Consider the following 24,323-nt stretch of genomic DNA (forward strand, 5'->3'; position numbering starts at 1 on the left):
CATCGAGATGGGCCTCAAGGCGCGAAATCGCCGGGTCTGTAGGCGGCAAAACTGCAGTGACGGACGGGGAGGTCGCCCCATGCACGTTATCGGCGAGCTCAGCCAGGCGGTTGAGGGTGACGTCACCAGCCGCCGCAAGGACGAGGCAGATGGGCTGGGGAAGGCGCTGGAGGAAAAGCTCTCGAAGCAACACTGAGTGGTTGGGGATATCGTGCTCCACGAGAAGCTGTCGCATCCGGTGCGGAAGCTGGGAAGGCCGCCGTTCGCCAGGGTCTTCCTCGGTAAGGAGCTGCTGGAGGCGGGTGCATTCTGACGGCATAAATCTCTCCAGCACCTTGGTTTTTGGGTGCTGATATGGTGTAGCACCCATGAGGGCGGAGAGAACGTCGGAGAGCTCACCGGCAACGTCAGGAGGAAGGCTCGAGATGACATGGTAGTATCGCGTCGTCTCTGAGCTGATGAGGGAAAGGCAAAATTCCGCCTCGATCTGGCGGAACCGAACTTGCGGGTTCTGGGGCTAGAAAGGTGGGAGGCGAACTTGCAGTGACGAGACGTCTTGCGGACGTGAGGCCTGTTCCGGGGATGCTGCGGGATCGGTCATTGCTCGTCCTAGGTCGCCAGTTGTAGGCTTAACGCCTCGGGAGCGAAGGAACAAGACCACTGCTGCGAACCGATACCAGAACAGAACTACGAGCCTTGGCTGCACGAGCCACGGCCAGGTGTTGTCTTTATTTTCTTCGCCGGGTGGCGCGCTATCCGGGTTCCTGGTGCCACCCAAGAGAGGCCGCTACAACTTTATTTTTCTAAGTATTTAAGCATAGCCTCAGTGAAACGTTTTTCTGTGGCGGCTGATTCGCGGAGAATGTCCAGCTTAATTCTTCGAAACTCCATCTCTTCTTTCCGGCTTTGATGTCCAAGCACAACTGCCGGTTGGTGTTCGCCAGCTCCGCCAGCAGACTCTTTTGAGTGGCATGCTGGCTTGGTTTCGGTGCTCGGCGGCTTGCTGCCACTGGTTGGGCCCTGCTGCTGTCCTCTGTGCCTGTTGGTGGTGAAGAGGACGAGGGCAGTGCAGCAGACTCGAAGAGCACATCATCTGCTGGTGACGGATGCGTGCGACCAGCAGTGGCATGTTCCCGGTTCTTCATCACCTGATGATGCTGTTGTCCCATTTCGCATGCTATCAATTATCTGAAAAAGCAAAAAATATACTGCATGTAAACCTATTTGTGCTTCCAAGGATACACATGCAGCTCAAGCAAACGCTATCATTTTCTAAGTACTTGAGAAATAATTACTTCTTGCATGCAGTCTTCACAATCTGAACAGGCGTATTAAACCCATTCCTGTATTTAATATTCTACTCTACTTTAGCATTTTGTGGTGACTGACATTTCTCATGTGCAGTTTTCATTCATGTGTACATTTTTATTCAGTCGCAAGAGGCACTATGGCTAATGAATCAATAAATATGCCAAGTTTCCGTGTGTCACGCCATAGAGGATCAATGCTTCTGCTTCCTGATAAGTTATACCCTTGTCACACGGGCATTGTAACCGCGGTTACGCTTAACTGCGGTTAGATGACTTAACCGCGGTTAAACTGTCAAACCACCCCTGCCATACAGGGATTAGTCTCACCACTTGACGACTTGATGATGATCACGTGTTTTCCACTTCGACATAACTAAAATTACAACATTTGCAGCATTTTTTTCTGAAAAATTGCTTAATAACAATTTGCGGCATTTTTTTTTTGCTTGACTATGCGTGTGTAGCAGCTGCAGGTAACTTCAGTGCGCATGAACTTCAGTCTGACGCCGTTTACTAAGCGCAGTCTTTTAACACTGGGTCTAGTCGGCTTCGTAGACATTATAGTAGCCAACTACCACCAGCTCTACCTGCGTGGTTTGTACGAGTTCATTTACGTGCATCGTTGCTTGTGCCCACAGGATTCGAGCAGCAGACGCTATTACCCTGACGCGACGGGATCGCAGCGCCTGCGATGGCTGCGAGCAAACCGGCTTCCGAAAATCGACAGCGTGAAGATGAATTCTGGTTAATGTTTACGGTGCAACAGGCTGCCCTTCAGCGCCAGGGTGTTCAGCTTATAGCTCTCCTAGCCGAAATTGAGCGGACGGAGGAAGAGCGATGATGTGCCGAGATGAGGTGCCGCCAGCTCAAGGCTGCTATTGTGCAATTGTGTCCACGCGAGCGGAGGGTGTGGGCGTACCCGAGAGGGAACTCTTGGTACGAGACGACGGTGCCTCACCTTCCAGACAGCGAATTCAGGACGCATTTCCGGGTGAATCGCAGTACATTTAGGTACATTGTGACCGCATGTGAGTGCATGACAAGACAAGACACAAATATGCGAAAGGCTGTACTGCTGCACAAACGTGTTGCAATCGGCCTTTACCGTCTTGCCACGTCGGGCGAAGACAGAAGCATCAGCAACGCTTTCGGTGTGGGCAGGTCCACAGTAAATGAAATTTTCTGGGAATTCTGCCATGCTGTTGTGCTGCTATTGGAACCAAAGTTTGTGTTGTTCCCGAGAGCTCACGAGTTGGCCGAGCACATGTGCCAGTTTGCTGCAGTGACTGGATTTCTGCTAGGCGTAGGCGCCCTAGATGGATGCCACATCGAGGTGTGCCCACCTAAAGAAAACGCAGTCGACTACTTCAACTACAAAGGATGGTATAGTATCATTCTTTTGGCAGTGGCCGATCACAAGAACAGATGGCTATACGTCAATGCTGGTGCGCCAGGTAAGAATCACGATGCTGGTGTATTTAAAGTCTCAAGGCTCCCGAAACTGTTGAGCAGTGAGCTGTTCAGCAGAGAAGTAAAAATTCTTGATGGCGTGCCAGTTGGGCCTGTCCTGCTCGCCGACCAAGCGTTTCCTCTCCAGACACACATGATGAAGCCTTACTCGTAACCAGGTGCACTAGGATCTCCGACACAGTCATTTAACTATCACCTTTCATCTGCAAGGCGCGTTGTGGAAAATGTGTTCGGAAGATTGAAGGCCCGGTTCCGCATGCTGTTTAAGGGACTAGAGTTCGACATACACAACGTGACCACTGCCATTCGTGCTGCCTGCGTACTTCACAATATATGTGAGCAGATGTCCGATCGCTGTGATGTGGCTTGGCTCGATGCAGCTCAGGCTGAAGAGCAGCGGCGCCCTCAGCCAATAAGTATGCACCAGCAGCCGATGTGATGCACCAGGGGTGGCAGTTCGGGATGCCTTAGCAAAACACATTGCTTCAAATTGAAATATGCCATCAGTGTTGTGTGTTGAGATAGAAGACTGGATTTGATGCATGAAATTAATGTGCAGTACCCTCAGTGGTGCACTGTTGCACAAAACAAGCATGACACGTCACAAGATGATGATAATGTGCAAATTTGTTTTTATTTCTTTTTTTCGGCCAAGAAATCCCCCATCATCTCAACCATTTTGCTTTGAATGCTGTTGGACTCCTGCAGGAGCTCCACAACTTTCTTTTGTAGTTTTCTACTTTTTTTGGCTGCCCTTGATGCTCTGTTTGCCTGCTCACTATGAAAGTGTAGTAGCTGCTGCACTGCAGATGATGACTGCCTCTTTCTGGTCTTGTCTGCACCTGTGATGGCACGCCGGGCACTGGCTGGGGAAACGCTACTTGGCCCAGGGTCAGCAGTGCTGCTCAGTTCACTAGCGCTTACGTCAGCAGCAATAGTATTTAAACTGCTGGTGTCCTCATTTCCTGGCGATGTCTCATTTCCAGTTACGTCATCATTTTCATTAAATGCGACTCTTTCTCCCCGTGACAGGAGCTCCCCATCTTCAGACATTTCAGCCACCACTGGCACCTGCACAAGACAACCACATAACATATAGCATTGTTCCTAGGATGCAATTCTTGCTATGCTGTGCAATATTTACTGGAGGCAAGAATCATCAATTTATAGTGCTCTCTTGCATCCATAACTGGTGTTGAATGTACAAACTCACCGCATTACAAATGAGAAAAATATTGACACTGCTCGTGAGCACAAAATGCCTGTGCAGAATGAATGTGTTAATAGCCTTCTTAAGTTCCAACCACATGTAATAAAGAATTGGCACTGAAATCTGGTGCCTGCATTCCTGTTATGTTATGCTCAACAATACGTATGTTGCACCCTGTAAGGCGTTGGCCGGCCAATAGTATTGAATATAATATAAAATTTCCTGGAAACACCGAGGCCGATGCAGCGGCTGAGCAAATTGAGACTGTCGCATCTGGCCTTCCATTCTTGAGGTGTGAATTGCCCTGCTTTTTGAAGCCATTGCATACTAATATGAGTTCAAAAGAACTAGTTCCAGCCGAATTACAGACTTTCTCATTTAAATTTTATTGATCCTCTGCCACGTTTCGCCATTCCAGCGACTACTCTCATTCATCGCTTGCAGGGGGGAACAGCATACACGAAGCACTCTACATAGGATTGGTTGTGCGGAGAGCCCACAATGTGCATATCGTGTTGACAATAAGAATGCTCAGAACACAACTTTAAATGGATTCTGACAGCGCTGGATAAGAGGCCTTTCAGTCTACAGATTGATAACTTAAAGCAGACAAAAGCTGCGTTTAACATGCTTAGTCGACATAACGTGTCCCTTTTTTTTTTTCAAGTATACTATGCCTTGTGCCTATCAATCATTAAAAGGCACAAGGGCATTTGCAGACATGATGATGTCTCTCCCACAGCAAATATTCTCTCTCCACTATCGACAAGTACATATCTATGCCCATTTTCCTGACAGCTGTAAAATATGGGTTTCTGTATAGTAAAAGCTGCATGCAATGGGTGAATGGTAGGGAATGTCAAGAGTAGTTTGGCACCCATTAAGCATAAAGCGAAAAATAATCCTTCATTTGCACTTTCGCACTGCATTTCAGTTCTGTTCTGCAGTGAAAACAAGAAATGCATAGCTTGGTCAGCAGTGTTTCCTTTACGTGTCTGTGGTGAACCACACAAAGCTTGCACTAAGCTACAGCACCCTCACGGCTGCATGCCGCTACGCAGCGTTCAGACCAGCACTCGAAAGCAGCATGCATAGAGATTACAACTTTACTTACCGATACTTCTTATGCAGGTTATCTATTTTTTGGCGGACCTGCTTGGCGGTATATGGCCCCTCGCCGTGAAGCCCAGCACTCAGCTCCGCTGCAATCGAAGCGTAAATACGTGCGTCTCTCGTGCACGCACGCAGAGCAGGCAAGTTCTCCTCCCAAAGCCGTATTAACCCTTTCAGCCCTGAATTATTTTTATGGCGCGGAAAATTTTTTTTTTTGCCTTAAGTACTCTAATTACCCAACAAAAAGCATGTTACAATCAAATATTACCTTTTGGACTCATTGGTGTTCGAGATTGGATCATGTCCTATATATAGGACATCAGGGCTTGGAGGTTGTCAGAAATCAAAACACAAAGTTGCAATCTGAAGTTTATTTTCAAACAGAAACAGTTGTTTTTAGCTTTTTCTAGCAAAGGCTTAGGCTATTGCGTATGGAAGGCTCGAAAGCAGTTCTTTGCTGCAGATAAGCAAAGGTGCACATTGCACTTTTGGCACTTCACCTTGGGCTTGCCTTTGCATCCTTCAAGCTTGCATCGCTGCTGCTCTTCCTCTACTGAAGGCCAGTGACCAGTTTGGTCGTACCGAATGTCTTGGATTGGCCTCACTTCAATCAAGTTCGGCCTCTTCAGCGGCTGAAGTGGAGAGGAAAATGGCCGTCCGCGCTTCCGTGGCAACCCGGCAGAGCAAGCTTTTGCCAAGCTCTCTATTACATTCAGAGTGAACTCTAGTAAATCCATTTGATCCTTCATCTTGATTTTTTGGTGCTCGGCATGGCGCCTGTATTCCAACCACGAGTTTGTGACGCACAAATTGAAAAAGTGCGTTATTACACGCAGTGTCCATTTCTTCGATCGAATTGAGGTCCTGTAGAGGGGACCCCAAAAAATCTGTCTTGTCTACTCCCCCCATGTTTTCGTTGTACTGCTGCACAACTGCTGGGCGTTTCACATTTATGAAAGCCCCGTCTGCTTTGCTCCACCTTGTCACATCGCCTAGATCATCAACGCCAACAGAATTCGATGCCAGGTTTACTGCTCGATTGTCCATCTATCGTGTGATCACAATTTTTCCGTCGCTGCTCACGAGGTAGTCTGATGACCCTCTTCCTTCTTTTTTCAGTTGTTTTTCCGTCTTCAAAGGGCATTTTTCAGTTCTGTTCTGGCGAATAGTGCCAGCAGCATAAATTGTTTTCTCAAGCAGCACACGGAGCACAGGCAGGGAGGTGAAATAGTTATCAAAAAACAACTTGTGCCCGATGCCATCAGGTATCCTGGATGCTAAATGGAGAACAAAGGCGCCTGTTACTCCGAACGTTTTCTTGATTTCTGAGCTAAGTTCTGTTGTGGAGCCTTGGTAAACGAGAAAATCATAAATTATTCCCGACGCACCACACAACATGAACACTTTGACGCCCCAGGGGTTTGGCTTGCCTTTGATGTATTGCTTGATATCAAGCTTCCCTTTGAACGGAATGATCTGTTCATCAATGCATAGGCGCTCCTCCAAAGGAAGATTACGGCATCTTTCTTGAAATGAATTCAGAAGTGGCCTCACTTTCCACAAGCGGTCATTATTGTTGTGATCTCCATTTACATCTACAATATGAAGACAGTTCCTGAGCTTTTCAAAGCGATTCCTGCACATGTTTACAGATGCCGAAAGTTCTGTTTTCATTGAAGGCTTCCAATACATGCGCAGCCGTGGGTAGCGCAGAACACCCATTGTCAAATGAAGTGCAATAAGTTTTCTGATTTCTTCTTCATTTGTCAGCACTGATTTTCCATCTTGGAAAACTGAGTATGTGTTGGTCTTGTCGGCTAACTCAATAAACACGCTTTTGGGCACATACTTTGAAAAATACTCGTAAGGCGGGAGAAGAGGATCGCGATAGCTTTCGTTCTCGTCAGCTACCGGCTTGAATTCAGCAGCTGGCTTTTCAAATGGTTTCCTGCACCAGGAGCCGTACTCTCGAGCGCTCTCTTTATCCGGCTCTTCCTCGTCAGACGAGTCAGATAGCTCCTGCTGGTTGTCCCAGTCGCCGTCCACTGCATCGTCTAGCTCACCTGCTTCGTCTACCTCTTCTTCGTCATCGTCGATGTCCGATATATCGCCGTTGCCCAGTGCAGCAAAGATAATATCCGGATCTTCGAGACGTGGCCTTCTTGAGCGAGGCAATCTCCTTGCCGAGTAGAACAACGCAGTAGGTATTGTCGCACTTACATAAAAAACAACGCGAAATTATTGCTCCCGTAAAAGTAAACACCGAACGCCCCGCAGTGAAACCTCCCGCTGATCGCTAACCCTTGAGCCCTGGTGTCCTTTATATAGGACACGTCATTCGTGGCCTCTTGTGACCGACATGCAGCCCAATGTAGAAGCTGCTCTATGATTTTAGCATCTCGAAGGTCTTAAAAAGAATGTATGTAATTCTCAGGGGCAGCATGCAAATTAGTCGAGTAAACCAATCGCAAAATCTCGCTTACCTTCACTGCCGTCGCCCGCGCCGTCCGCCATTTTCGTCGTCGTCTCCCGTTGTTGCAAACGCCACAACAACATCGGCATTGATGCCCATGTCAACAGCGATGTCCCAAGTTCTGTTTCGGTAGTTTTGGTTGGTTTCTAGCCTCATGTCGCGTGTGTTGCTATGTGTCCTATATTTAGGACACCAGGGCCGAAAGGGTTAATGTCATCGTCGCATGGTGCGACCACGACACTCTCTTCATATCAGCCCGAGACTGTTTACTCGCAACGCATGACACTGGCATGGGTGCCGCCATGTTTAAGGTTTGAGCGACGAAACCGAGGTTGCCAAGCTCAGTTTGTGCTAACTGAGGTTAGCGGGCTAACCGTGGTCGGTTCTGCCGTGTGAACAGCAGCAACTGCGGTTAGCGGTAACCACAGTTTTGATAACCGTGGTTAGGAGTGCCCGTGTGACAAGGGTATTACAGAAAACGGAAGAGGCGTTCCTCACGCTGGGTTCACAGCTAGGCACCCTGCATTGAGCTACAGAAGAGTACGCACCATTTCAATAGTGACACCATCGCCACAATTCATCTCGCCTACAAGGTTGCTGTTATTCACAGGCAAGCAGCCAAGAAATCTGGCAATGTCTTCATAGAAGCACCATGGGATGGCACCTTGTCCAGTTGTTTTTCGGCTCAGCAACCTGCTTGAAATGTATGACTGTTGCAGTGGTGTTTATAAGCTCCAGAGGACTCTACATGACTGCTGCTATGAAAACAGTCACCCGTTCTCAACATGCAGTCACTGTTTATCTGCCCAGCAATGTGTTGCAAATGTATGCTGCTTTCAGTGCTTACACTATTACTAGTGCTTCCACTAGGATCAGTCAATGGGAAAGAATTCCAAGTAAATATTTCGGCAGCTCAATGCTTCTGCGCAAAATTAATACATGTGCCCATGTTTTATGCACCAGGCAGCCGCCACGGGGAACGGTTTTGGAAAGGTTTGGCATCTGAGACACAAGGTAAAACCAAGATGCCTTGCAAAAAGAACTAGGAAATCAAAGTAAATGGAAGTTGTGCGATAAATATTACGCTCAAATTCATTAAGCATTTGCAAACCTGGCTTTAGTAAATGCAGATATCACTACTTCATAGCGGTGTATGTCAGTCATGACTAAAGGCATGAATATAGAATGATTGCACATCACTTTTAATTAGTGCGGAGTGAACGGCGGAACACAATAGGATGACTATTTTGTGTACTGTTTTAAAACGTGGCGCTATAGCACAAGCTGCTCAATACCCTCAGAGGTTCGGCACGCGAAAAAAGTCAATCGACGATGCAGGTGTGCATTCTGGCATCTGATAACAGCACTCCTGCGGTGAATGAGCAGCGCACTGTAAGGCAAAACAAAATGAAGGGTGCCACTTGCCGGTACCTGTTTCCAAGGTTTTCACTCTTGGATTTTTTCTCCTTCACAGTCTTTTCAATACCCTGCGCACACAGGCACTCTGCGATGGCAATATATACGTGCATGTTGCGTTTCGCACGGCGCAAATCGCTAAGGTGGTCCTGCCGAACTTCATTAAGTGCCCGCGTTTCGTCGTCAGTCCAATGTGCCTTCTGCTAGGCTGGCGAAGCTGCAGAGTTGTCTTCCATGGTGAGCACTGATGGTAAATGGAGTCTACGACTACGCTACTCAAGGAAAGATGGAGGACGGTTTGTAAACAAACACGGCTGTCTACAGTAGCCGTGAGTGACTGGGAAGAAGAATATAGTTTCGCAAATCGCTTCAAATACGCTGTTTTATATAAAAAAATGATTCAAAAGTTAATTGCAGCAATTAAAAGAACGTTTACTTTGATTATGTTTTCTTCTCACTAATCAGTTTTGCCATTTTTCACAAAGCCGCTGTCGTCGAGATTACACAGGTTGCGTGTGCATGAGTTCGGGAAACTCATTCAGTGGGCGAATGTCGTTAGCTGTGTATCTCATTATCTGTGCCCGTGTAGCAGCAAAAAAAAAACGCCATTCAAACGTAATGTCATTCGCTGCGAATGACATTCAACGTCGTGTGTGACAGGGGTATAAGACCCCAAACTAATCACATAAACACTTACAGCAACAGAATGTTCATCAGCTGTTACACAAAATTATGGTAAGATGCAGCAAGAAAATAGCTTGGAAAAACTTGTTCCATGTTTAAAAACAGGAATGTCAATATTTCTAAATTAAAAGCTACAGCAATTCAAAATCATATGTGCCTGTTGACACCCTGCATAGCTTCGTGCCGGCAAATGGCCTCTTTCCTTTGCTTCCCCACAGGCTGAACAATCTTTGCAGGCCACCCCCATCACTGCACTCATTATGCTAGCCGCCACCTCCTTTAAGTTGCTCCAGCCTAGGCGGAGAAGCTGCTTCCGCTCAAAGGAAAAAAAATTTGCAGTTTCCCAGCTTTTATTTCACGAAAAAAATCAGATCCTATAACCATTTAATTTGTAGAATGCAGTAACAAAGATAATGGTGTGACTTCCAAAGTGATTCTGCTACAACACAGCTGCAATTATAGTGCAGTTTTTTTTATACCTCCTGTGACAAACACCTCTCACACGTTGACCACCGTAACAGCATCAAGAAGTTCAGTATTAAATTATTTAGCAGTCGTAGGGGAATACTCCATGATGATTTATGTGTTTGTCTTATGCATCATTACAGAGAAAATATGCAACTAAAATTGGCATCTACAGTTCTTTAACTGTCCTAGTTGGAGTACTGCACTTCAATTAGTGAAACGAATAAAAAGCAATAGCCAGGCAAGAGGCTGGTGGAAGCTGTCTCCTTAATTGGAAAACAACGAATAATGTAAAAAATGAGCTCTGAAATAGCACTGCCAGTCAGTCGTCTCAAACCACTAATTAAAATAATTTATGTACCACCTTAACTCAGGAAAGATTTGTGTCAAAATATAGACCTTTGAATAGACTTAACATTACACTACTAGCTTCACATGAGGCACAATACTTTGATGGAATGTGCCACCAATTGTAGTAAAGAGCATTACATAGTCCTGGATTAGCTAAATCAAGACAGCCTTGCAATATCTCTTGAAAGCATTGTTTGCAGCACAGATAGAGTACTCTTGTTAATTCAAGGTAGCAGAAATTTTCATCTGAATCATCAAGGGTGCGCCCTTATATTATCCAAGCAGGTAAAACTTGTGTTAGTACCCCATCAGTATCAGTGATGAAGAAAGAACTTAATCATTTGGCATAGCAAGTGCTATGGCAATGACAGCATATAATTACTGAGCAAAACGTTATAATTATTTTTGTTCATTCTCGCCTTGTTTCTTTTGCACCTTTTACATCAGGTGAAATTGTGCAATATACCCCGAGATGCAGTTTCGCTTGCCAAATTTCGAAATGAAGTGACGGAAATAGGAAGCAAATCCAAGAAAACTTTTCAGCTCCTAGGGAGTGGTGGGAGCTGCGTAAGCCGTGAGCACTTGTAGTTTTTTAGGGTCGGGACGAATACCATGCCGGTTCACGTGACCCAAGTACGTCACTTCTGAGAAACCGAAGCATTTTTTTGGTTTCAAGCGAAGCCCAGCAGTGGTAAGGGCTTCGAGGACAAGTTTGGGGTGTCTCTGGTGATCATCGAACGTAGCCGTGTAGACAATGACGTCGTCCAGGTAGACCAACGCCATAGTCCATTTCATATGGCCCAAGACGCGGTCCATGAGGTGTTGAAAAGTGACCGGTGCATTCGAGAGGCCAAAGGGCATGCGGTTGAACTGATAATGTCCGTCAGGCGCCACAACCGCCGTCTTTTAAGCGTCGTCGGGGTGAAGAGGCACCTGCCAATAGCCCGAAAGAAGGTCCAAGGCGGTGAAGTATTGGGAGCCCTTCAGGCGGTCGAGGGCGTCGTCAAGGCGAGGCAGCGGATAGACGTCTAGGTAGGTGACGGCGTTAAGCTTGCGTTAGTCCACACAGAAGCGGCTCGCCCCATCCTTCCGCACAAGGACGACGGGAGAGGACCAAGGGCTGCATGAAGGGGAAATGATGCCCTGGTCTAGCATGTCGGCCACGTGCTGCTGAATAACCTGCCGTTCGGCTGGTGCGACACAACGGCGTTGATGGTGGACGGGCCCGTAACCGTCAGTGCCGATGCGGTGGCGTGTTCAGGTAGCACACCACCTGAGTTCTTCGGCACGTTGTGCGAGGCAACTGCGGTGTTGCTGCAGTAGGGCCTTAAGTGCGGCGAGCTCCGCGGAGGCCAGGTTTGGGGCCAAAATTGCAAGACTCCCACGGTAGTGCCTCAGGTGTTGGTGGGGTTGGTGCCAGGGCCGCAGGCTGCAGAGAGGCAACCACCCAGTCTGGGCCTAAAACGTACGCTGTGCCCAGGGGCGACCCGTGATGCAGTTCGAGCGGGTGACCACCGATGTTAAGGACCAGCACGTGAGCCTTTCCGTTCACCACTGACAGAAGGCACAGAGGTGAGGTCGTCTAGCGAGCTGGTGTGGCACAGCGGACGGGCTCGAAGAGCACATCGGCGGTTATCTGGTCGCCAAGCTGACCCTGTACCCAGGTTGCCACTCCTGGTGGTAGGGTCACATCAGAAGCTGCCAACACTGCGCACATGTCGGACGGCGGAACTTGACGTCGAAGGTTCGATAAGACGCCATGCAGAGAGGCGGGGGCACGCTTGGCTGCCGACACCAGGAAGAGGCATAGCTCCGCACCGTAGTGAAAAAGCCGATGAACCCAGCCTTGGCGACGGGAAGGCCGGTTGGCCTGCTGTCGTGGGGTCGCGAAGTCGACAACGACCCCAACTTGCTGGCACCAGCCGCACTCGAGAACCACTGGCCAAATTGGGCTATCGACGACCACAAACTCGGTCGCGAAGGTCGTGCCGAAAGTACGCACATCCACGATGACACGTCCGAGTTGGTGCACCAGTGTGCCGTTGAATGTCAAAAGCTGGGTCTTAGGGGCCGGCAGAAGCACATGGGGCATGCCGGTCACGAGAGACTTGTCGAGGATGTTCACAGCAGCCCCCGTGTCAACTAGGGCATTCACATGCTGGCCGAGTATAGCCACATCCGCAAATACGTAGGGCGCTGCACAAGAGCGTAGCAGTGTTGAGCGGGAGGAGTCGAGACACAGAAGCATGGGGACTGATAGTGAATTTTTTTCGGCCGATCTGGGACCCCGGAGTTCCGCCAGAGCGTTTCCCGACGGCGAAGGGTCAACGCAGTCCCTTGAATAGTGGCCCCGCTGGCCGCAATGAAAGCAGGTCTGGGTTAGGGAGCCTACATACATGCCGCCTGCCGCCTGGCTTAGGGTGGTGACATCTCTCCCAGTGTTGCCGAAAACGGCCGCTAAACATGACGGGCAGCCATGTTGTTCCCCTTGAAGAGAGCATCCCCGGCTTTCAGTGGCGTGGTCGCTGGGGCGATCTACAACATTAGTTTATATTCTAGTTTATCGGCGTTTCTTTCGAAGTTAGTACCAACAGATGACGCCGTTCCGACGACATAGAGCAGTTCTCAGCGACGGTGCATTACACTCCGAACGGGTCTCTCCTCTGCGCGCGTCATCGCGCCAAAAGGCAGCGCATATCAATTACGTAAAAAGGGTTCCTCCTCACGATGAGCACTAACCGAGCTTAGGTGTTGGGCGTTCAGAATTTAATGTTATGACGGTAATCAAAAGATTACGCAGGCCCACTTTTTAATGCTTATCAATTACTTGGTTCATGCGCGGCCTGTACAGAATGTGGCCGTAGTGGCTGTGTAGCTTATGTCGGGCATAATCGCCGCAAGTGTTCTATCGTTGGATAGCTTATGTCGAGTATAATTGCACCGGACTAATTGTAGGTCTCAATTAATTACCGGTAATTAGTTAATTGTAATGTAATTGAAATTTACGCTACATCACTAAGTCGCTGGATAGCTTATGTTGAGTACAATTGCACTGAACTAATCTTGTCTTACCGACCATTAATTAGATAACCGTGATTAAAAATCAATCGTTATGCTCCATCATCAAGCTATATATCGTTGGATAGCTTATGTCGAGTATAATTCCACCGGAGTAATCGCAGGTCTTAATTACCATTAATTATTTATTTGATTTAAAATTGAACCTAATGCTATAGCATCGTCATATATCCTTGAAAGGTCTCGATGAGTAGAATCGAAAATGTAACGGTAAACCGAGCTAACGCTGGTCTATGTAGGTTCAAAATAAAACCACGCAACAGAAGCAAAACAGTAGCACCTAATGCTTATGCATTCACAGCACGGGAAGAGACTTAAGTGCCCCAGTAGTTCTATTACCGACATCACAATGGCATTTGCGTGTGCAATGTACCATTAGTTTGTGCATTTTGCTCTTCTGTGAGCAATTACACATGCTCTACGCAATGAGCTATGCAACCCCATACTAGCACACTGTAGCTTCAGCAAAAGGTATAAACATACTTAAAAAAATTTAGGGAATCTTGAGGCTGATGTTAACAAATTAAGATCGAGTGTTGTAAGCGTCTTAGTTTTGTACAGATTGCCATTGAGTTAACATTAAAGCAGTGCTTCATTTCACATTGCCTACCATTTTTCCACGTGTGCTGAGAAACTAACTTACACAGGGTGTTCAGTAGGAGGCTCAAATGTTCAGAGTGTAACATGAGACTTGCTGGAATGGAATCAGAGAAAGAGGAGCAATACAAACAATGGGACAAGTGAGAAAACCTAAAATCAAGAAACCAAATGACATTTTCAGACGCCTTCGTGTAAACATTCAAGAAGCTTCTTTTATTGCCGACACACTTCTGGCAACTGTCAATTAAAGGGGAGGTGCTCATATTCTTTCTCAAGCAAACTGACAGAATATATAAGCATCCGCAGCCAGCTAAAGTGCATATGAAATTACATTCTTCCATTATCAGCATCTGTGAAACCAGTGAAATTTTTGTACACATATCAGTCACTCCTGTAAAACATATCTGGTGCGCACACTGATGGTGTAATTGCAAACAGGCTTATTATTTTTAAACATTGACCGAAGTAAAGCAGCTTCGTTGCTCAATGAACACTTCTACATAAAACAAAATATACTGATAGCCATGAACAAATTGCATGAGTGCAGTACAGAGGACACAATAAATGGGCTAAATTAGCAGGACTAGTAATGCAAACAACTCAAATGATAATGAGAAACACCACGGCAACTCTGTGGGAGCGTATGTTTTACAGCCCCTAAATAATGCAAGGCATGGTAGTGATGCTCCAGCCACAAAAATAAGACTGTTACGCACTTCACAAAAGACTTGAAACAGTGGTTTACACATTTGCATCTAGTTCCAACACTTGCTCCTAAAAACTTCACCTTTGATGAACACACTAGTGGCACGCACTGTAAATCAGTTTGCTATTTCCAAATGCTGACTGAAGCAAAGCAGCTTCATTGGTTAGTGCACACAATCTGCAAGCAACAGCTTGCTACAGAGAGGTGACATAAAAATATGCTGAAAGACGTGAACAATTTACAGGCGAGCAAAGTACACACGACATACACAGTGAAAGTGTCAGAGTGCTGTATTCGGGTACAACCCAAGGAAGTAGTGGCAGATGCCCCCCGACCGTTTCCCTCCAGCTAATAGCAGTGACCGATTTTCATGACAACGCGGTCAATCCGATTAAGCCACGGTTAACTGCCGTTCATCTGCCACTCCCAGCGATGCAACTTCCCAGCATTAAACATGGTGTCATGAAAATCGGTTGGCGCCATTGGCTGGATAGAATTCTTTAAGGACATCTCCCCTATTTTCTTGAGTTGTGTCAAACTATAGAAAAACAACGAAAGCAAGGCCAAATCATTAACTAGCTGACTGCAAGCATCTAAGCATATGATGTTACCATCCTTCTCAGAGTTCAGACCAGGTTTGTTGCGGCACATGTTTTGCTAGACATTCCATCCACCCTCTGTGCATGCTGCTGTCGTAGATGGATCCTCAGTCTTGTCCTCACATATTTTGTCAGGAGGACCTTCCCTGCCTGAGCATGATGTGTTTCACAGCAACCTAAGTTCAACTTGACAGCCTTGCACAGGGCATTCAGAATGCTAGCAAATGGGGTTTTGAGCACCATGATTTCCTTCATATCTGCAAAAGTCTTAAACTGCTCCTCACATTCTATAAGGACATTAATCACTGCTTGCGTTGGATAAATGAGGTTCTCAGAATTTTTCACGTACTCTTTAAGCTTAATAAGATTGCTATACTGATTTGTAGCATCTCCAACAAGGGCATTTTTGCAGTCACTACAGTTACCAATGGACTTCATGACAGACTTGACCAGGAATCCTCCTAGATAAGCAAGAATGTCACATTCTGCTTCTGTGAGAGCACACACAAACAGGTTTTCTAGCTCTTCAGGCTCTTGGTTTTGTCCTTCATGTCTCTGGATAGTTGGGTCAAGGAGGTCAGCTAGATGCAAGCTGTCATCAACCTCGTAGCTAGAATTTGTAGGTGTGTGCATGAACTGTCCAACACAAATCAGCTTCAGTGCACACTTAACGTCGTATGCACTAGGGACCGGCTTCTTGAGTCTCAACACAGAGAATATGTTTTCGAGACAATCTTGTACGAGCCGGCCAAGAAGCACATACTTGTAGCTTTGGTTGTCCAAGAGGTCTTGCGACAGGCTGAGAGCAACAGTGGTCGATGCCAGAAGGCCAGCTTGTGAAGGCTTCCAATGTGCCGTTGCTCCCATTTTCATTTGACGGAAAGTGCTGCACGTCAGTTCCAAAAGCGCAGTGGCCTCTTTATGCTTTGAAGGATCTATATCGCTCAGAGCAACAACCGGATGTCTGGCCGACATAAGGGTGTACCACCTGCTCACGAGGTTAAAAAACCACGCTGTAGCCTCTGCTTCGGGGGGCAAAATTTTTTGTTGGATTAAATATCGGATAGCAGCAGGAGCCTCACGGAACAATTGCACAGCAATGTTCACTTTCATGGTAGTGAAATGTCCACTGCTGATGTGGATTTCCGACAGCCTATTTGCAATCTTCAGCTCACTTTGACAGTCGTACTTCAACACTGCTTCAACATGCTCCACCTTGACAGTGCCAGAAGGAAGACTTTGTTCCTTAACAGTTTCTTCACCCAGAGTGAATTCTCCCACTTGGAGTAGTTGGGCACGGATGTTCTTCAAGACGTGGGCGGGGTCAGCCATAAAGAATAGTTGCCTGCCACGGAGGTGCGGGTGCGGAATACAGCAGACAGTCTGTGAGTTTCTGTGGTTGGACAAGCCAAGCAGGCGCCAAACTGCACGGTTGGCAGCTCCCATGTCACTTGTGACAACAAGCACTCTAAGCGAGATTTGAAAACAAAGCTCAATCAAGTGGAACACAATGTCCTTCAAAATAGAGCCATCTATCGACCTTCCAGTGAAGTGATAGGCGATAACCTGTTTCCATCTCGTGTTCACGCCACCAACCATGAACACAAGAGCATGGTTGGCAACATCTGTAGCGGACTCCGGCAATGTAGTGCTCCCAAAAAAGCAATCAAGCGAGCGATCGTGGTCAAATCCTTGGGAGATTTCCATCTCATCCATGAAGAGCACACAGTCTTTTTCTATGTCTTGCATTGTGGCTACTTTGGATTTCAGGACATTAAAAACTTCATGAAGAACTCCAGGCAAAAATTTAATATTTTGAAGCCTTCGTATTAATGTCCTATTGCATGGCAGTGGATATGATAATGATCTTAATAATTCATAGCCTGCTGTTCCACATGCGTGCTTTATTTGAAGGGCCTCTCGAATAGTCTTCTCAGACCACTTAAGGCCCTTCGTAGTTTTCACCGTCAAAGCCCTTCTCTGGTCGTGTTTGAGGAACGGTAATTGTTCCAAGGTTATCATTTTTTGTTGTGGCGACTGTGACTTCTTTACAAGACTGCGCAGTTTTCTCTTTGTTTGCTCGTGAAGCCTCTGTAGGTTTCTGTACTTTTGGGCCAAGTCCTTATTTCTCTTTCTCAGCTCAGCATTCTGTCTTTGAAGAGACAAGTCAGTTGAAGCCGTACTTGAACCAAGTGTGAATGCAGCTTGAGGTATTTCTTTACTTGATCGCTCATTACTATGCTGTGACCTTTCAGCGCTTAAGGATTCGGCCTCCATGGGTGAAGCTGCGGGCAGAGGAAGTCGACTTGCATCAGTGGAATCTTCCCCACTGGCTTTATCTGTTCTCAGAAAGGAATGGGCAACGCTGTCTGCATAGATAACAGTGTCGACAGCTTTGGGCGGCAGCAAGGTGGTTGTTAAAGGTAGATCATACCCTGGTACCTGAGCACATTGTAGTGGACTGACAGTGTCCTGGGAACTCATGCTGTCACTCACAGCCGAGTCTTGTGTTTGTTCGGCTGTTGATGCGAAGACAGGCTCTAGAGCAGCACTACCACATGGTTCATTTCCGGTGGGGTCAAGTACTGGGCTTTGCGTTGGCGTGGCCGGACGAAAGCAAGACCGCTTCTTCGGAGGCTTCCGGTGTTTCGGGATGGCTGAAATAAAAAATTCAGTCAATAGGGTAGCACTACACTCAAGAACTGCAGAAATTCTGCATTTACAGAAGCGCAACCTAGTACCTGCATAAAACTTCCAAATAAACTTCAGGAGTAGTAATATCAGTTGGGTTTTAAGATCCCAAAGCTGTACTGGGGGGCTTTAGATTTCTTACCGCCAGTGCATATTTAACAGCGTCGGAAAGCATGCTACAACTGGCAATGATTCAGTCGTGCAAAATTGTGCTCAACAGCAGGTTGTGTTAGCAGCTGAGGTACCATTGATGCAACTAGAATTACTAATCGTCCTGAATTTTGCCATTTTAGCTTCTGTGCCAGGTGACATAGAACAAATGAGACAGCACAGTATGCAGTCTGCTTTAGGATATTTGTTTGATTCTAGACGCCCCCTTTCTCGCAGGCGTCGAGTGAATTATAAAGAAAAAACGATGCTATACAAAGTATAAACACACTATAGGTGGCCTTGTGCTCTTTGAATACAAGGCTATATCTGTGTGTTACGTTTTGGATCTTAGTATCATATATATGAGTGCATTCAATGTGTAGAGAAGATAAACAGTAGTCCCTTAGGGAAGCAGTGGGTGTTCAAGAAAAGCAAATATAGTAGGGGTAGGCAGAGAGTTAGGTGGCAAAAGTTTTGTTTAGTGCCATACTTTATACCTTTATGGCTTACACGGAAGATTTCAATTGTCATTCATTCATTTTTTTTTCAATCTACAGTGAAAAATGAGCCAGAGGTAATGCAGAAGCCGTTAAAACACGGCTTAAGGTGATTTTATGTTTGACGGTGCTGTTCGAATGCATGATCCTACAATAACGTGCAATATACATATTTTTTTATGCCCGCGATTTAGTTTTACAAGAAATGAATTGCATGGATCCCAACAAATTTCTAGCTAGGGATCTAGATGCTGATGCAAACATGCGCTGTAGGAATGCTTGGATATAAAAGCCATATCAATAGACCAAGAAGTTTGTGTGGATAATGTGGCCACAGATGGCACAGGAACCGGTTAAAGGGAAGTCAGTAGGATAGGCTTCGTCCTGCTATGGACCTTGAAATGCTGATGGTGATGAACCTTTCTTTGCAGCCTTCTAAAAGCAGATGAGCGCACATTTTTGAGCTTGCACAAAGCAACCACAGCACTACCGTATACGTGTAGACAAATTTCTTTGCAAACATTTCATATGAATGAGGCAGAGTTGTATTTAAGAGATGGATCAAAATTAGAAGCTTACCTCGATAAGTAAAAAGTGTGGGAACCGCATCTGGCCTTAGCTTCTTTAAGCCATCCTGTCTGTTTTGCTCGAAACTTGTTTCTTCAAAATGTGCCTGAAATGAATGGCAGAAAGTACTTCATAAGCATCAAGAAGTATATTCATACCTGCACATAACTGTGACAAATGCTGCAAACCGGAACATGACTAGCGTTACAACTACAGAGCTGTTTCTACCTGCTGTAATGTTTTCACATGCTGTCTTTTACCAGGCTATAGTGCCAAGCTAAAAAAACTGGATAAGGGCTTCCTAAAGGCTTCATATGCATGCCAGTAACCGGGCATATACAAAATGTGTTCCTTTAGTCTGATCTTGGGTTTCCAATCTTTTTCTACCGAATAGCGTCGTACAGCAGAACGGTGCCTAGATAACCAGACCTGACTGAAAATAAGTTCCTCCGACCACAGCGCTCACGAAACAGCGAACGCGTACAATGTCAGAGAGATGTAGAAATTTATTTTCACTACCTCAGTCATGTTCTCTGACATGAGTCTTGGCGCATGTATTACAGCGCAAACAAGGAAGCGGGCGCCAATATATCGTGAGTGCACTCGCGTGAGAATTACAGTCAGCGAGGGCGAATGCGAACCGTTGCTTCTCGCCCTTGGTGCTCGAGACACGCCGCCAGCGCATCTAAAAACTAACGAGAAGATTGCACCCACGCCCGCAATGCGTAGCCTGTTATCAAACCCACGCCGCGCACGCCGTTCGAGGCGGCCATGGTTTAATTATCGTAAACGTGAAGCACAGTACACCAAACATGGCAAGCGAGCAGGTAACAAAAGAGAAAAAGGTACGGTACTCACAGAACATATGCGAGAAGCAGCAGTGGGTTCCCAGCAGTCTCGCTTTACTTGTGCCAGCCAACGTTTTCTTCGGTTGGAGTCAGCCGGGAAACGAAACATCCGTGTGCCCTTCCTGCAGTGGTTCGAGCACTGCGGAACGCAACACCCGGGCATTGCTGCTGCGTAAGCTTCCTGGCGCACTTAGTGCAACAACCGACAACATATGACTGTCCCACTCAACGATGAACGGCGATGAAGACGCAACTGCTGCAGCAGCTAATGCGCGCCTATGCACGGCGGGGAACAAGATGGCGCGGCGTCTTCCCGTAACCATGACAACACACGCGCTGGCAACATGGGTCTTAGCGGGAGGCGGCATGTGCTGTGTCAAAGGAAGTCACCACCCTAAGCCGGGAGGGGGCGCGACATGTAGGCTCCCTAGTCTGGGTCAAGCTGGTGTGCCCTCTGCGGGCAGGAGCCGCAGCGGTGCCCACGGACCGTGAAGCCCACTCTGTGGTGGGGATACAAACAGCCGCTTGCTCCGCGCGCGTGGTTTTCAAGATCATATTAGCCTCGACAGCGAGGTTCACAGCTGCGCGGACGGACACAGGATGCCCGAGGCGGACCTGACGCTGGACTTCTGGGTCCCGGATGGCGTCGACGAAAGCTTCATGCTGACCAAGCCCACGGTGGTCGGTGGCGCACCAGGCAGCGACTGCGACGGCAACCACTGAATAGCTGCGGAAAGGTCCTGGTAGCTTTCCCCAGGCTTCTTCCAGCGAGCACGCAGGCGCTGGTATTGGAGCTGGGGCTGGCCCGACCCATCATGGTCGGCGAGGATGCCCACGATGGCGGCGTACCGGCCCAGCTCAGCACGGGGCAGGTTCGGGAGCAGCTCTTCCGCTCGGCTCCGCAGTTTGGAGACGAGCATCAGAGCCGTCGTGCTGGCGTCCCATCCCTGCGCCGTTGCGATGGTGTCCAGCTGTACCTGGTAAGCCTCCCACGAAGCAGTACCGTCGAAAGTCAGCAACTCCACCGCCACCCCAGCTGGCAGACCGGAAGGGATGCACCCGCGCCGTGCATCACACGATTGTACTGCGAGGACAGCCCGACGGGCGCTGGTGCGGATGATTCCATGGTGGTGACGGAAGACTCCGGCCCGCCCCGCTTTGGGTGGAATGGTAGAGCACGCCGGGGCCCACGCTCGTCTGCCTCCAACCTTGCCTCTTGTTGGTCCAGTCGCCGATTGAGGCGCTCAAAGGCGGCCTCCAGCGCTGGGGAAAGGGGCAGGCCGTCGGAACGCCCGAGATCAGCGGCACCGTCAGCCGCGCCGCGTGCCGTATCAGCTAGAGTTTGCTTGCCGTCTTCAGCCCTTTCCGCACCCTGTTTCAAAATTATGGCCTCAACCAATATCTTGCAGAGCAGCTCACCTTTCACATTTCCATTGAAAGCAAAAACTGCCAAATTTGAGAAAATTTTCCAGCAAAGGGTACACACATAACCATACCATGGTTACACGGAAGCTGTGCATCTTCAGGAGGAGTAAACTGACCAATGTTTACAAAGCCTCGCAGCCGCCCACATTTTTCCAGAGAAAGATGCTCAGAAAGTTTCATCTCGTTGATGAAGATGCCAGCATGACGGCTGAAGTTTTCCATAGTGCCTGTTCTTTGATTCAGCGTTTTCAGAACTTTGCTGCAAAAACAGAATCCACTCCTATACGAAGCAGTTTACTTCCATAGGTCTCGTATCGCCAGAAAGAACAAGGGTGTTATGTCTTGTAATATGTTGGTACAGCTTTGGGCTCTTCATCTTCATCAAAATGCACTGATGCATCCAATAATTTGTGAAGCGCAGTGCATTGGTGCTTTTTCTTCTTGATGTAGAAAAACAATGTCGTGCGGTTTCCTGTCGTTTTGGTGGTAATTTAGATTTTCTCCTTAAGTACATCTTCCATAACAGTAGTTTGGCCTTTTAGGCTGAGCACCTTTTTGGAAAGCCACCGGCGCTTTTGCAATGTCGACCTCAGCTTCTGGGCAACTAACTGTCTTGTCCTGTTTGCGCCGATGACTCTTACGCCAGGAGATTATCGTGAGAGGATCTCGTGAGAGGATTCTCGTGAGGCAGGGCACTCCAAGAAAAATATGCAAGTGCCATTTTGTTAGCAAACAAATATGCTACAACAAGGGATCGCTAATAAATTAATTGAAACAGTGCTTCTGTACCTAGGTGGGAAAGGCACTGTAACAGTACAATTTGACCTCTTTAACAGCAGTCAATGTTTGCAGCTGTTACATCTTTTGTGAGCCCCCTATGGAGGTATAGATGAAAATAATGTGCAGATCCATGCAATTGATAGTTGCCCGCTCGACATCTGTTTTTTGCAGAAGCGATTTGGTCAAGTCCTCTATCACAAGTGCAGATGCAGAAATGGCACCACGGCACGTAACTAGATGCGAGGCATAAAGGTGTGCTTCTTCCGCTTCACTCACAGTTTTTACAATTCCTTTGGAAACCAATTTTCCTCCGAGAAATGTCTTGAAGGAGACATGCTGCATTTCATCGAGACTAAAAAAAGACTGCCCTGTCTGAGCGCACCGTTACAGTGCATGCCTTGAGGTGTGTCAGCACGTAGACGGTTTCTTGGAAGTTTCCAAAATGGTGTACTGACCACGTGGTCGATGGACTGGTGAGATTTTTCAGATTCTCCGCGTCAATGCTTGGCAAACCGAAAATGTTGCTATCGTTGCTTTTTAGCTCATCTCGTAAAGTGCATGGGCTCTCGTCTTTCTTCTTTTTCTGTCTTGCACCTTGCAACTGTTCAATGGCCTCTTGTTTACGAGGCACACGTTTGATTGGGGGCGCCTTGCTGAGGCACTTGGGGGCATTTGGCAGTATGGTCGGCACGGCAACACTCGCAGCGTCGGCACTCCGTGCAGAATCCTAACTTCTTTCACGGCCAAAATATGTACGTACCCACGTAGAATATAGCGCTGCTCAAAATGTAGTTCACACACAGCTCATTTTTCATCCAGCGGTTTGTCAGCGCGATGCAGGTTCTTTTCCCATAGCTTCCTACGTACTTCTTCGTTAGGAACACCTTACAAAGAAAGTTTCCGTGTGGATTTAAGACCAGCGTAACTGGTGCGACAGCCAGGTGCATAGCAGTGCTGATGCCGGTTTTTTGGCATACTAACCACATCATAAGCACAGCTGCGTAGTGAAGAAATTCCACGCGAAAAACAATGCACGATGCTTCACAATCGTGCAGCCATCAACACTTCTTTCTGAGTGGGACCCTGCGCTTTCCAATCCATCTCGACTGCAGCGCCCCCGTACCAACTTTCCATGTGCCGAGCGCCACGCAAAAGCAAGGGCGGCAGTGGGCATTTGCGGCACTCAACCTATTTCTAGCGCACTCTAGCAGCACTGTTCCCCAGTCGCCTTTGCGCTGCCAATTGCCGGCGCAGTTATTCCTGCTTTTTTGTCATGTACTCCTCTCATGCAGTGCTTCTGCATATTTTGTTCAGTACCCACCTCACGTGCATATTAGTTCTTCTATTGCGGCAGCTCAGTGGTGTCAAAGTAATATATCGCACCTCGCCTCACAGCGGCCACGCGCTGGCGAGACAGCACACGAAAACAAAAAAAATCTGCATGCACTTGTTCTGCGCCAGCTTAAAATGAAAATGTATTACGGAATATATTGTGCCATTCTCCTTGACTTGGTGAAATTTTTGATGGTTTCCCTGACATTTCACCGATTTTTCCCGTTGCGTAAAATTTTCCTGCCAATTCTCGGTTCCCAGAACTCGATGCAGATCCAGCGTTGCTACACGGCGAATTCAATCGCGATCGACTGCGATCCTGCTCGACTGCATGGAGCAGGATCGAGGCGTCGCTGCGAGCCTCGTTCCCAGACTATACGATAACTGACAGAAAATATTCGAGCTAAAACAAAAGAGTACTGAAATAGTTGTCTAGAAAAAACGCACAATTTTAAAACAGCATTTTTTTTATTTGCGAGCCTTGTTTTGCAAAGCGGTGTTCATACTCTCGACACCGCATACCCGGCATGCCCGTTTTGCCAGTGGTAAACAAACGCC

At 47.4% G+C, this 24,323-nt stretch overlaps 1 pseudogene; it reads right to left on the reverse strand.

Moving 5' to 3' along the window:
* Nucleotides 1-5,709: 5,709 nt before the first annotated feature.
* Nucleotides 5,710-12,740, reverse strand: LOC144102676 (uncharacterized; annotated as a pseudogene).
* Nucleotides 12,741-24,323: the final 11,583 nt, after the last annotated feature.

The sequence above is a fragment of the Amblyomma americanum genome, chromosome 8, assembly GCF_052857255.1.
Source record: "Amblyomma americanum isolate KBUSLIRL-KWMA chromosome 8, ASM5285725v1, whole genome shotgun sequence".
Classification (NCBI taxonomy): domain Eukaryota; kingdom Metazoa; phylum Arthropoda; class Arachnida; order Ixodida; family Ixodidae; genus Amblyomma; species Amblyomma americanum.